Source organism: Hemicordylus capensis, chromosome 3 (genome assembly GCF_027244095.1).
Source record: "Hemicordylus capensis ecotype Gifberg chromosome 3, rHemCap1.1.pri, whole genome shotgun sequence".
In the NCBI taxonomy this organism is placed as follows: Eukaryota; Metazoa; Chordata; class Lepidosauria; order Squamata; family Cordylidae; genus Hemicordylus; species Hemicordylus capensis.
Window position 1 is genome coordinate 174,816,490 of NC_069659.1, and position 13,322 is coordinate 174,829,811.

The 13,322-nt window shown below is 44.1% G+C and overlaps 1 protein-coding gene across 8 annotated transcripts in view; it reads left to right on the forward strand.

Moving 5' to 3' along the window:
• PCDH9 (protocadherin 9) overlaps nucleotides 1-13,322 on the forward strand; it is a 1,118,779-nt gene that overhangs the window by 247,547 nt on the left and 857,910 nt on the right. The gene's annotated exons all lie outside the window — the stretch shown is intronic.

Below are 13,322 nucleotides of genomic sequence, written 5' to 3' on the forward strand. Positions count from 1 at the left end.
TAAATAAATAAAAGACTCACCTGCTAAATAGTGCAGTCAGTCAGAATACTAGTGCATGTTGTAGCAGTTCATAAGTATATGTGTTTCAAGAAAATGAAGAAAAGGTGAAAAATATTTCCGTGACTCTCCAGAATCTAGTGTTGATCATAATGAAAGAACAGTCATATTATTTTCACCTCTTGAAAACAATATTTTGTTTTCACAGGCAACAAATAGAGCAGTCCTGGGTTACTCAACCAAGACTAACTTGCCTTGTATCCTGATGTTCCTTTGGAAAGCTCAGAATGGCTTCCATGGGGTTAGCAGACACTCTTATATACGGGCACTAGTAGCCAAGCTTCAGACCTGCTTACATTTAATAATGTACCAGTATCTCATATCCTCAGAGTTTGTCGTAATCAGACTTGTTTTGTTTCTGGTCACATGGGATTCAGAGCTTTGATGTTAGGCTGGACTGTTTTGGTGTAGGTGTTATTAATAGGTTCTGTGCCTAACAACTTCCTTTCCCCTCTTTCTTTCTCTGGGCTCCTTTCCCCTTCATATTCTTGGTATTATCAGAATTCCCTCATTAATTTCCACATGCAAATTCTATCCGAAAATTCTAACTAAAGATTTAGTTGGTGCATTTCTGAAGTGAAACAGCAGCAATTGATTTGCTTATTTGGGCTTCATTGTCTCCTGGATTTCAGTTTCCAAGAAAGGTTACAGTAGCTAAATTTTCTTGTCTGAACACTTACTCAAGAGTGTGAGTGAGTAAAGTAAACAGGTCCAAAGGCTTTTAGTAAAGGACTCTTAAGAAGTGTGTTGTGTGCCTCTGTTTACTCTGCACTAGGGATGTGCACAGAACTGGGTGGGGGAGGTTTGAAGGCGGGGTGGGGGTTGGACTTTAAGGGCAGTTGAGGATGCACTTACCCCTCCCCCTCCGCTCCCCCCCCCCGCCAGCTCTCCATTATCAAAGGCTACTTTGGGGTGGAGGCATACCTCCCTGCAGCTCCGTTCCCTCTTTGTCTGGAAGTACCAGGAAGTACCAGGCACGTGTGCGTGTGCATGTGCTGTTCTTGCATGCATGCGTGCCAGGTACTTCCTGGTACTTCTGGGCAAAGAGGAGACAGGGCAGCAGGGAGGTATGCTCCCACCCCGAAATAGCTTTTGATAATGGAGCGCTGGCGGGGGGGGGGGGGTAGCGGAGGGGGAGGGGTAAGTGCACCCTCCCCAGCTCTTAAAGTCTGACTTTGAACTGTTCAAACCAGTTCGGAGGCCCTAAGGGCCTCTGAATGGGTTCGTGCACATCCTTACTCTGCACAGAGACACACTGTGTCTTTCTCTGGGATTGCTGCCAATGAAGGCAAGTCCACTAGATGGAGGATAGATTTTGGTCTTATCACCTCAGTATTCTCAAATGCAGCAATTTAAATTTCCCACAGAAGTGAATGACTGAGATTCCCTGGTGACTCCAACTATTAAGATTCAAACCTCTTCCTGTCTTCATGGCCCATCCTGGGTTCTGTATCCTGGTCATGAAAAGATGTGACAGAATGTTGAGAACTGGCTTTTATGGATACTTCATTTATTTAATGTATATTCCCAGTAGTGCTTTCCAGTAGAATTCCCATCTAATTAACTAAATAAATTTCCAGTTTAGTCCTATGTATTATGTGGTCACTTACAATAATGATTTGACTGGTACTTTGACTGGTACCCTGTCCCCTCTTTACCCGGAAGTACCTGTTATCACACAACTCATGATCCACTTGTGGAATTCTCTGCCACAAGATGTGGTGACAGCCAACAACCTGGGTGGCTTTAAGAAGGGTTTTGTTGTAAATCTTTTGGCTCGGCTAACCCGACAGAATTTATAATGCTTTCAGCTCTACTTCTGTGAGTTAAACAGAGAGCCTGGAAATAAGAGTAGCAGCAAAGCTGCACGAATGAAAGCGAAAAAAACTCCCAAAGAAAAATAGTAGTAAACAAAATAAAGTACCTTGAACTAAACTAGGTACCCCCCTCTACGATAACTGAGTAATAACTGAAAAAAACATCAGAGCAAGGAATGAACAGAACAAGGGCAGGCTGGAACATGAATGCTAAGTATGAACACAGTCTGTGGTAAGCAAAAGTTGCTAACAGCAATCTGTGCCAATAACAGTGTGCTTAATATAGGGCTCAAGATAACTGGCAGCCAATCAGGCTTTCCTGACTCAGCACTTCTATTTCCTCTCCTGTGATATCTAGCACCTGCGTGTCTCCCACTGAGCCTTTCTCTTGAGATGCTTTCTTAACACAGGTGAAAGTTCAGCTTCCTCCTGATCAGCCTCTACATCCCTCATGTCTGTCAGTTGCCCAGACTCCTCTGTATGCTCTCATTCCAGCCCAGCTCCAGAGTCTGTTCTCCTAGCCAAATCCTGCTGCTGTGCCTCTGAGCCTGCACTCCCAACCAAGTTCTCCTGTTCCTCCTCTGACTCTTCTGACTCAGAAGTCTGAGCCATGACAGGTTTGGATAACCATGGAGAAGAGGTCTATCAACGGTCTCAAAGGCAGGATGCCTCTGAGTACCAGTTGCAGGGGAGTAACAGCAGGAGAGAGGGCATGCCCTCAGCTTCTGCCTGTGGCTTCCAGCAGCATCTGGATAGCCACTGTGCGAATAAGGATGCTGGACTAGATGGGCCTTGGGCCTGAACCAGCAGGGCTGTTCTTATGTTCTTATGACTATGAAGCCATGGATCAGCTGGTGGATCATGATTCTCCATTTGAGAATGTCATCCTACCAAACAATATCTATATAGTGTACCCCTGTAGTTCGCATGTATTAGAGATGCTTTGCATAAAATAACAAAAATGTAGTTAGCCTGTATAATACAGCAAAATATAATTAAAACTACATAATATATTAAGAGGAAAGGAGGCAGGTAAATTAGAGGGGGAGGCAACAGTGCATCTCCCATTGTGCTTGGAGAATAAGAATAAAAAAGTGATGAGGGAGCACAGTTGGCACTAATTGCGAAGTAGGGTCAGATGGCAGATACAATTAAACGAAAGGAATTTGTCCATTCTTTAGTTTATTGTATTTTTACCACTGGGGGCACCATATTCATTTCTTCTGACATGACAGTGCCTTGAGCCATCTCTTGGAAGAAGGAACAAAGATGAATATCTGAAAGTCCCTCCTAAAAAGCCTACCAAAGCACGGAACAACTGCATGTTAGTTAAAGCTGCAACTGGTGGGCCTTCAGGCATTGGATGGTGTCTGAACACATAGAGGCAAAATTCATAAGACTAAAATTTAACTTGACCACATGGTCTTCAGAGCTTAAAAGCATGCAGTATTTTATAAAAATCATATTGTATTTCACTTTAGCTCAGATGATCATGGGAGCAGAACAAACAGACCATCTTTTTCAGCATGACTGAATATATGGTACCATTTCCTGATGTGGTAAATTGTGCGGGTTCAACTAGAATACCAAATACCATTGCAGTCCTGTCGCTTAATTTGCTTTGATTCAACAATATAGGTATACCACAGAGATCTCTAAAGGGTTTGGCTAACTTGGCAGCATCCGTGGTGAACAGTTGGCATGGTTACCTCCAAGTCCTTGGGATTAGGCGGCAAAGCAGATGGGCTGCTAGCTTTACTGGGTCAGCTTTTCCTTTATTAGTGGGATGAATGAGAATTTATGCCCAATCCTCCAGACCTGGTTAAGTCAAGCTTCTAAAGAAATCAGTGGGAATTCAAACTGAGCCAAGAATCCTGAAATAAGCTTGTTATGATGGTGCCAGCAATTCTTCCTTACAAAACTTGAACTATTTTGAAAAGAAAAGAAAAAGAAATATGTAGTGTAGTACAGTTAGACCTCATTTGTCTCAATGGCCTTGGGACATGGCTTTCTGGAATGAAGGACTGAACCTGAGGAATGAGGAGAGGGTGGAGGACCACACTTGCATGTGGCATACTCCCAACAAGACCTGGCTGAGTATGTAAGTGTAGTTGAAAGGTAGAGGAGGAGGCTCAAGAATGCTCCATAATGGTAAAGTGGCCCACCAAGAAGTATGTAGTAGTGAATCTCATCCTGCTGTCAAGTCACTGTGCAGACACTCGACTTGCTCTTTCAGCATCAGGACTTCTTCCATATTCAGAATAGAGATTCCAGTAGTGGCCTACCTTCCAGAGTTGTTATGAGGATCACTGTGAATTTGAGGTAAGATGTGAAGCTGTCAGGAACTGCCTGGCTTGAGGCTGAGAGCCCTATGTACAGGTGACCTGAGTGGCAGACGGCTGAACTGTAACAGTCTTGCCAAAATATACAGCGCTTGGCCTTAAACGGCGCCACTCGACCAGGCTAGCCATTGGATCCTGCCAGAGCGGGAAGGGCTTCCTGTCTGGATTAAGGCTTGTCTCAGTAACAAGGTCCCTTTGTGTACTGTTTCTGTTCCCCCTGGCTTGACTCCTTGGCTTCTCTGACCTCTGGCTTTGTTTCTGAGCTCCAACTTACTGTCTTCTGGTTTGACCCTCAGCTCCACCTGGCCTACAGTTTGCTGTGTGATTCTGGTTAGCCTACCTGGCTCCTGGCCCCTGGTTTTGATTCTGACTCTGAGGCTATTCACACGATGGGAGAAAATCAGGCTAGCAGAGGCTAGCCCGATTTTCTCCCATCATGTGAACCACCGGGCTTGGCTGCGGCCCCCAATCCTCCCAGCCCCTGCCAGCTCCGTCACAGAGCTGGCAGTCGTGTGGGCGGCTGATCCAGCCACCCAGGGCTCCCGCCCTGCTCGTCTGTGGGGAGAACGGGCTTAGCCCGCTCTCCCCTCTTACCTTCACAAAGTGCATCTCACTGATCGTGAGACCCGGCTCTCTGTCTTCTTTTTGCTTGTCTGCCCCTCAGTTCCCAGTTGTCTCCCAGGCCTTCCCAATACTTTGACCTCTTACCCTATATCTCTTTGAGAACCTTGCCCACAGCTCAGCCCTGGCAGAACCAGAGGCTTATTGGGTTAGGCTGCCACTACTACATGGTACTAAGCTTTTAAGCTGATTTTGATGATTGTGTGAACCACCCTAATGAGAACAGCATAAAAACAAAATGTAACTGGTTAATTCTTCTACTGTGTTAAATATATGAAATTAAATTTTGGTAGATTATCTTTTTTTATTTAAAAAGATGCTCAGTTTCTATAAATATCTGTTAGTTGTGACAGCATAATGCTGGACAGAGAGAAATAAAAAGAAGTGTGCATATAAGTACAGATCCATAGAGTCACTGTTTTTAGAGTTCTTAGACTCCTAGTCCGCAATCTTGTCATGGATCAAGCAGCTCAGTGAAGAATGACTCCTCTGGCAGGGGAATGGAAAAGAAAACGAGATTGAATTTAAATCCACAGCTGGGATTTGAATGTTTGGCACAGGTGTTGCAGGAGTCATTGCAGGGAGATGAAGTCCATTCACTCATGTATCTAAAACAAACTAGCCATTGACTTTAACAGCAACATTTTGATTGACTTGCTACAGGCATGCAATATTGCCTGTCTGGAAAAGCAAAGCTGAAGTCTTGTCTGTTTCATAAACTGGTGGGGGTAGGGAGAAGTAATTTAAATGTACAGGAGCCTTGGGCATGAGCCTGGGTCTAGCAAGTTAGCTGGAGGCAGAGCTCAAAGAAGGCTGGCTTCATATGGAGGGCTTATGGAGAAGTCTCAGCCTTTCATGTAGCTCAGGCTGGCCCTGATCCAAAGCAGATGCCTGGATGGCCTCCCCCTCCTCCTGAGTTGGCCCATTAGGAACAGGGTGTGAGTAGCCAGATGAACAGTTGCCTCTAATGTTGGGGTTTGGCCCTGGCGCACCATCACCTCTTCTTCTGGAGTCCAGGGGCAACAGAGGAGACTTCTCTGTGTATGATAATACTTGCTTGAAAGACCAAACTTTATTAGGACCTTCCGGTAACACACAAGCCAGATCATCAGAACAAATCTGCTCTTGGAGGCAGGGGCGCATCAAGATTATTTGAGCATCCAGACTGCCCAGATCCCCCAGCGGTGACCCCCCCACACACGTGAGGGCCCCTGAAACCTCCTTTATGGGGCCTGCCCTGCCTTTTTTGGTTTTTTTTAAAAAAACTTTTTTCCCCTTACCGTGGCTGACGGGTGCCTGGCGGGGGAGTGAAGAAGTCATTCTCCCTTCCCCCCTCCCCTGGCTGCGGAGAGAAAAGAGGGAGCTCACTTGCAATGATCTCTAAACTGCGCAGGCATGCCTCACACTTTGTTAAAGACACTGGCCGGAACGGATGTGGCCAGCATCCCTCTGGTCTCTCTGCTGCCGGGGAAGGGGGGAGAAGGGAGAAGGACTGCTTCGCTCCCCACCCCCACTGCAGGTGCCTCAAAAAAACAGAAGTTTGGCGGGGTGGGCATGAGGTGGCTGCTGAGGCCACCTGGCCATTTGGAGCCCCCCCGGACCTTGGAGGACCTGACCGGTTCCCCAAGGTCCGGTGATTAGTGCACCTCTGCTTGGAGGGAAATGTTTAACAAAACTAAAAGCAAGACAAGATACAGAACTTTAACTAACAGTAACATCATGGAACAGCACCACTTGTTGGTTGGTGGTATTGCTTATACAATCATTACAGTATCTAGGAAATACCCCAGATATATAGAACTGATTTCTTTCTCTGTGGGTGACCCTGTTTGCTTTCAATTTAAAAAAACAAAACCCTAGTTTGCTGTTAGTGTATATGTTTTAAATAAGGTAATAATAGACCTTGATTATTATAATTTTCTAGGATATAGTTGATCAAAAGAACAAATCTTCTCTGATTTAAACTTAAATAATCAGATCCACATTGTAGTAAACTTGATTCTTTTTTGATTTTCTGATCACAAAATCCCAGTGAACAGCTTCACTGTGGTAGGATCTATTTTCCCAGGGGTAAAAATGTGGGAGGGGTATGCATATTGCTTAAAAGGGCAAAAAGGATCTGACAATCATGTTGAAGTTCATTCTTTCAGCTGGTCCTCTAAATAAATAAACATTATATTTTAAAACTGTATGTAAGAAAAACAAAGTAACAGGAAAGCTCACCTGACAAATAGTACAGTCCTGGTGCAGAAGCACTTGTGTCTGCTACAAAAAATAACCTTCTTTCCCTAATGTCGATGCTTTCCCTTTCTGGTATTTTACACACAAACCTCCTGAACCATGATTCACCCTGAAAGCTATTTGAAATTGGGTCCCCCCCCCCCGATGGACCATTAGAAGAGAAGAAGATTCTATTCATGTGGAAGAGCCCACTTATCTCCCTTGGCTGTGTGTGTTTTGCTTTGGTCTCTTGAGTACTTCTCATCCCACCCACCCCTTTTATTTTCCACATCCAGGTTCCTACTAGTTTTCTACCACCACCAAACACTCACAGAAGTGTTGCTTTGCAATGTTTGCATTGTATTCAAAATACTTCCTTCCCATCCCCATTCCCTTTTTAGCTTTCCCTTTGGACAGCTTATTAAGAAACCTGCTGTGGAATGAATATCTATAAGTGTTCAGATGTGTTGATACTGAATATTGGGCTTGTTCTTACTGTATTGAAGATTGAATGCTTCTATCTCTATTTTTTAAAAAGCCATTAACTACCTATTTTCAAGAACTTTCTTTTCTTTTCAGAAACACCCCCCTCCCCATCATTGTCTCTCATTCCAATTTTTACTGTACTTTCCCAGCAGACATGAAGCATTACTACTTTTTGTGGCTAATATGTGCAAAAACATTAGTTTTTTATGGTGACTCATATTTTTTGTTTGTTTCTCCATGAGAACTGCCAGGCAGAGAACAGTTTCACAGTGAAAGGATAAAATAAGCTTCCATGTAGCTTCTTGTATAAGGCCAGATAACTGCTTTCAACAAGACAGGATGCCACATGCCCGCATATTAGTCATGTGCACACCTATAAAAGGAGCAATGACATGGCATGACTATTAGCCAGTGTTCCCAAAGGTTGCTCACCTCTTCTTAAAACTTAATGGAAACTTCCATGTTCCAGAGCAGTACAACTCAGAGGATGAGATGACAGCGACAGGAAATGGGAAGGCTCACTCATCATTATGCCTCGTTTGTGAGTTCTAGAAGTGGCTCCACGCACTGGACACTATGAATATATGAAGTTGCCTTCTGCTGGGTTGGATCATTGATCCCTCTAGCTCAGTATTGTCTTCTCTGACTGGCAGCAGCCCTCCAGAGTTTTAGATCGGCTTTCCAGCTACCTTAAGTGGCGCAGCGGGGAAATGCTTGACTAACAAGCAGAAGGTTGCTGGTTCGAATTCCTGCTGGCATGTTTCCCAGACTATTGGAAAACACCTATATCGGGCAGCATCAATATAGGAAGATGCTGAAAGGCATCAGCTCATACTGCGCAGGAGGAGGCAATGGTAAAACCCTCCTGTATTCTACCAAAGAAAACCACAGGGCTCTGTGGGCTCCAGGAGTCGAAATTGACTTGATGGCACACTTTACTTTTCCAGCCCTACCTGGAGATGCCAAAGATTGAAACTGGGTCCCCGGCATTCAAAGCATACATACTGTACCCAACGGCTCCTTGCTGCTGAAGAGAGGTGAGGCAATTACATCAAGCAGCGGCTTGGCAGAAGTGGTGGAGTTGCCACCTCCATGGCCCCACCTTGTGCCACCTCACCCCATGCCTTTGAAGGAGTCTTGCCATGGTTGGATGGGGAGCATCTCATCTGAGCCTTGCAAGATGCTGCATAGCCTCTGTGAGAAGAGGGACGGTTGCTGGTAGCCACCATCTCACACAACACATGAGCTGCTCTTGCTCTCTCCTTGCGCTAGACATATAGCCATAGTTCCTTCCGTAGTGTTAGAAGTACAAAAACACCAATGTGGTTTAGTGGTTAGAGCTGGGGTAAGGAACCTTTGACATGCCAGCTGTTGTTGAACTGATTGATTGATTAAGTGCTGTCAAGTCGGTGTTGACTCTTAGCGACCACAAAGATGGATTCTCTCCAGGGTGATCTGTCTTCAACTTGGCTTTTAAGGTCCCTCAGTGGTGCATTCATTGCTGTCGTAATCAAGTCCATCCACCTCTTCTTCTCTTTTCTTCAACTTTCCCCAACATTATGGACTTCTCAAGGGAACTGGATCTTCACATAATGTGTCCGAAGTATGATAGTTTGAGCCTGGCCATTTTGCCTTGAGTGAAAATTCTGGATTGATTTGTTCTGTGATCCATTTGTTTGTTTTCCTGGCTGTCCATGGTCAAAAAAGTCTTCTCCAGCACCCAAATTTCAAAAGTGTCAATACTTTTTCTATTTTGCTTCTTCAAAGTCCAGCTTTTGCATCCATAGAGTGTCACGGAGAAAACCATTATCCAAATGTTTCTGATCTTTGTAGGTATAGACACATCATGGTATCTAAATATCCTTTCCAAGGCCTTTACTGCAAGTCTACCAAGTGCTAGTCCATGGCGTATTTCTTGACTGCTGGATCCTTTACTGTTGGTCGTTGATCCTAAAAGGCAGAAGCTATCCACCACTTCAATGTCTTCATTATCAATTCTGAGGCTGGTTACTGTACCCGTTGTCATTAGTTTAGTCTTCTTTACATTTAGTTGTAGTCACATTTTATTCATTTATAATGGCTGGAATTGATGGGAATTGTAGTTCAACAACAGCTGTCATGCCAAAGGTTGCCTACCCCTGGGTTAGAGTGTCACACTACGACCTGCGAGGCTTGAGTTCAAAAACCAAATCAGTCACAAAGCTCGCTGGGTGAATTTGTGCTGTTCAGCTTTCACCAGGGCAGAACCTTGGAAGAAAGGTAGAAAATGAAAAAAAATCTCACTCACACACTATAGAAGAATGCTGCATGCTTTTGTGATCCCCTCTCTGAAAAGTGCTCCTTCCTCTCCTGTCAAGGAGGCTGGGTTTTATGAGCAGATCATTTGCTATCTCAAAGAAGACAACTTGCCAGTTTCATTACCTCTGTGTCTTCCTCTCAATACAGCTCTTCAAATCATTAAAGTGCCCATCCTGAGCTTTCATTAAGTGGGAGCTCAAATGTCACCATTGCCTAGAAATGTTCTGCAAGATGATGATATGTAGCTGCCTCTTGCTTACATGCAGGTAAACTCAATAAACTTCACTCTAAATTACATATCCCTTCACTCTCTCTTTGCGTCTTCCCACACATACACTGTTTTCATTTTATTTTGTTTGAGTATTTTTTGTTTTTCAAAAAAGGATTAAGTTGTACCAGTTGCCGCAGGCCTGACTATAGAGGCTGCTTATAAATTTCTAGTGGAGACTGAAGGGAAAAGGGAGAGTCATTGCTAGACTACTAGAAAGTTTGCAAATGTAAAGTGAAGGCACTGCACGGTTGTATTTACCTGGGATACTTGACTGCATCTCCATTGGGGGAGGTTTTATTCAAGAGGTAAAAATGGGCAAATTAGAACTAGGCAGGTAATAAATTGCTTGCACATCTCTAATGCGTAGCTATGATTACCTGCTTTTGAATCTTGCTACAGCCACCTAAGTTTGCATTAAATCCATCTACTCTTGTGGGTTGGAACAATACATTAAAATTGTGAAACCTGGAAATGTCTTTGAACTGTGACAAGCTGAGTATGCCTCATCAGCTTGGCAAATTAGAAATATATACACACCTAGCATTAAGCATGTATTTAAGAAGAATATATTTTTTCCTCCACACCTACTAGGTCTAATACCTTAATTAAGCCACACACATCTAGATTACACAAGTGATATAGATAGGGGGGAAATAGGCATTTGTATTAGATACAAAAGAGGAGAGGGAGGTATCCAGCAGACAATTGGCCAATTTCTGGAAGTCAAAGTAGTTCTGAGCCAAAATGAAATGATGTGTGTGAAAATGTGTTCCTTATGAATGAGCCTTGCTTTTTCAGCAATGTTTTGCACACCTTTGTGAAATGTGCAGCTGAATGCAGCAGTTGTTCCTATGCAATATATTTCATGGGATCCACATCTAGGTATGTGTAGAAAGCTCCTGAAAATTGCACTAATCTTCTAGAAACTCATTTGGCTTTCTTTGAAAATTTTCAGATATCTCTTCATGGGGGAAACCCTGAAATTCATTTGAAGTGTAACTACTTCTTCTTCTTCTGAAATTTTGGAGCCAAGCCTATCCACATCCCAGTGCAAGGGGGATTTGGTACACTTTCCTTGGCAATGGGCATGTGTTTTCCCTTCCTCAATTTTCCAAACTGCAATCAAGCAGGGAAACAATGACTGTGAACAGATATGAAACGTGCAAAAGAGTGGAAGCTAGAGGAGTGTGTGTGTGTGTGTGTGTGTGTGTGTGTGTGTGTGTGTGAACATGTTTGCACTCCCTGAAACAGGAACGTTTACAGTAAAAATTAAACCTCATGAAAATTTGATTTCGTTTTAATCCAGAGAGTTATCATAGGCATACCCATGCCGTCTAAGATGCATGCCTTAAAGAAACAAACAACCCACTTCAGATCCACTCCTGCCATATCACAATTTGGTTTTGCAAGTCTCTACACTGTGCCAGCACTGGTGCAAGGAAACCGGGGTAGCTGCAGAACTTTTCAGGCACGTCCAGGGGGAGGGAAGGTAGTGACACAGGGGAGGCTAGAAACAAGGGCAGAACGGTTGGGGATGCCTGGGGCCATAGTTTTGCCCAGAGCTTCTCCCATAGGTGGGGAGGAACCATAAACTACCGCCTCCAGGCATCCCTGCACTTCTCAGCCATACCACCTTCATTCCCAACCTCCCCTGCATCACCCCCCCCGCCCCAACCCTGATGCTCCCAAGAAGCTCTGCAATTGCCCAGGTTTCCTTGTGCCAGTGCTGAGTCAGCATTGAAAGTACCTCACTCCACTCCCACCACCGTACCACCTGGAGCAATTGCCTCATGATCGGCTGCGTTCTCATGTTGCGGGGGCAGGAATTCCAATATGGGCTTCCAAATCTTCTGACTTGCACAGTCCTAATATTTGCATTAAAATAACTTTTTGTAAACAATTTTTTATACAGTCGTTATCTCATTAATGCCCACAGTTTAAAAGAAGAAGAAGCTGATCAAAGGAAAGTTGATCAAATTAACACAATACATTCATTACTAACATTTCAATTATATGATACAGGGTTGGCCAACCTTTCCTGTAGATTTGCAATGCTAGGAAATGTTTACCCTTTACCCCAAACCCCCATAGGATCCTATGTGGGTTTGGGGGAACGGTTAAAATTTGTTTAAAATCCTATGGGGAACAATGAGGCATTTTGAGTTTCTCCATTTTCTTCTATGGCTGGAAGAAGATGCACTCACAGTGCACACACATTTTGCTTTTACTATATGCTTCTGCAGTGTTTTTGGTAGATGCAATTCAAATTGCAGTGCATAGGAACACAGGACATAGGAACATAGGAAACTGCCATATACTGAGTCAGACCATTGGTCTATCTAGCTCAGTATTGTCTTCACAGACTGGCAGTGGCTTCTCCTAGGTAGCAGTCAGGAATCTCTCTCAGCCCTATCTTGGAGAAGCCAGGGAGGGAACCTGAAACCTTCTGCTCTTCCCAGAGTGGCTTCATCCCCTGAAGCCGCTCTGGGAAGAGCAGAAGGTTTCAAGTTCCCTCCCTGGCTTCTCCAAGATAGGGCTGAGAGAGATTCCTGACTGCTACCTAGGAGAAGCCACTGCCAGTCTGTGAAGAGAATACTGAGCTAGATAGACCAGTGGTCTGACTCAGTATATGGCAGTTTCCTATGTTCCCATGCATTGCAATTTGAATTGCATCTGCCAAAAACACTGCAGAAGCATATAGTAAAAGGGAATCTGTCCCTCCCAACACAGAACACACATTTCAAACACAGTCCAAAAATGCACAAAAAAGAATCACTTACCTAGAATCCCCCGCCAGCAACAGTGCCTGCACTGCAGTAACATCATTGGCATAAGTTCCTCTCTCGCACAAAATTATGACTCATTACTTTGTAGCATTGCAACAGCTGCTACAGCAGCACCCTTAGCAGCAAGCATAGCTATAAGCTCAACTTCAACCACATTTTGACTGAATACACCTTGCAATGCAGATTGCAGAGCAGAGCAGTGAGTGAAGCACAAGTTAATCTCAAGGCCAGACATGGAGCTCATCACAGCAGTCACCAAGAAATATTATACACACAGCTGCCACTGTCCATTTCTTGCCACAACACTATCTCATGAACAAACTAAACCACAACTCAAGGAAAGTAGGCACCCAAGTCCTGCCTTTGTCAGTATGTGATCCAGCAAACCAGACAGTTATAGCAGCAATAGCATGGCATATTATAC